The sequence below is a fragment of the Cyphomyrmex costatus genome, unplaced genomic scaffold (assembly GCF_001594065.2).
Source record: "Cyphomyrmex costatus isolate MS0001 unplaced genomic scaffold, Ccosl1.0 scaffold97, whole genome shotgun sequence".
Classification (NCBI taxonomy): domain Eukaryota; kingdom Metazoa; phylum Arthropoda; class Insecta; order Hymenoptera; family Formicidae; genus Cyphomyrmex; species Cyphomyrmex costatus.
In genome coordinates, this window is record NW_017280561.1 from 524,751 (window position 1) to 526,697 (window position 1,947).

Below are 1,947 nucleotides of genomic sequence, written 5' to 3' on the forward strand. Positions count from 1 at the left end.
CAGCCACACTGTGGGTCGAATTTTTTGACATAAACGGTGAATAAAAAAAGTCGAGAATAGAGCAAAAAATTAGCAAAAAGATAGCCCTTCAAGAATATGTACTTGATTTTTCATTTGCTGCTATTTTTCTTTGTGGCTGTGCCACAGCGACACTGTGGGTCGAATTTTTTGACATAAACGGTGAATAAAAAAAGTCGAGAATAGAGCAAAAAATTAGCAAAAAGATAGCCCTTCAAGAATATGTACTTGATTTTTCATTTGCTGCTATTTTTCTTTGTGGCTGTGCCACAGTTACAAAGAAAAATAGCAGCAAATGAAAAAACAAGTACATATTCTTCAAGGGCTATTTTTTTTGCTAATTTTTTGCTCTATTCTCGACTTTTTTTATTCACCATTTATGTCAAAAAATTCGACCCACAGTGTCGCTGTGCTGACTCGCGTACAAGAGTAAAGTACATTAAAGCGATCAATTGCCGGGATCATATATATGTATATATAACTTATTTAAAATATAAACACGCGCGATATATTTTAACACATTTGTAAAAAAAAAATGGGTGTAATATACAACTTTAATGTTAATACTTTTAAGCTTAATAATAAACATCACGCGCATGGAAGTAAGCATACATATAATTGCAGAGAAGAATATTTATTCTGATCCACATTTTATGTAGCGCGAATACGATTATACAAACCGCGAATATCTACTTACCATCAGTCTTGAAAATTAGATGCGTTATCCTAAGAACAGTGGATCTTGCATGTAGTTTACATCCACTTCTTCAGAGGGCAGTAGTGCGCGGCAGCATTTTGCGGTTACAAGTTTTAGGCCGTCATGGCGTCATGTCCTCTCTCAGGTTTCTCTCTGCCGTCGTAATCGTCGTATTAGGTATGTAGCGCTATCTATCAACAGTTTACGAAACGTAATGCAATGCAGCGTTAGCCGATATATAATAAACAATATTGTATTATATTAATTGTATTAATTCATGCGTCAATAAATTAAACTATCTGATTTATGTCTGATCGTATCAGCTCCATAGAGGATGCGGAATTCCATTCGAGGTATTGTATAATTTAAAATCTCTCGTTTATTTCTCATCCTTCGTCCAGGGAAGAGATGCACACCCTGTACGACAAAACTTATTGTCTGCATCTTATTTTTTTTCTTTATTTCATCAATGAAAATGTAAAAATATCGATGCGATATTCCACAGATGAGTGGGCAAAGCCTCCAGAAATCGCGAATTCCGCACGCGCGCGTTTTCGTCAATGCTGAAAATCGCACGTAACGCCCTTTCTGGACGATGAAAAAACACGGCGAGGTACAGAAAGAAAGAGCGAGCCAACCCCTCACCTCCTCCTCGCCGCGCAACACACAGCAACACCACAGTGCGGCATCGCGACGACGACGGCGCCGCGCCGCGTCGCGGCGCCACCGTCGCTGTGTGTACATGCAGTTGTCTGTAAGCGAAACGTCTCGCCGCACACGCCTCCCGCGGGCCGTACTTCCCATTTGATTTCTCGCAGAGTTTTCGCGCGGCAAATCGCGCCGCGCCGCTTCACACGACCCGCCGATCTGTGCCGGCCCCACGAGTTTCGGTAAGCTCGCCGGTTTCACTTTACTTTCCGCCGCGCGGACCCGCCGTGCAGCGTTTGACATGGCGTGTGTTTGACATACGCGCGCGCGCGCGCGCGCGTGCTGTCTAATTTTCGCAACGTTTTCCAGCGCGCGCGCGCGCGCGCGCAAGCTCGCCGATGTCCGTCTTCGGACCGATAACGTGCGACGCCTTCGTCGTCGGTCGTCGTTATCGCGACGGCCGATCCGGACGGACGCCGACAGCGAAGAAAAATCGCGGCGATCCGCCGTACGCGGCACGTTGGTGCGACCGGGCGATCCACAAGTGGTTGGTTGCGTCGCGATGCGCGCACGCGCATCGGGAT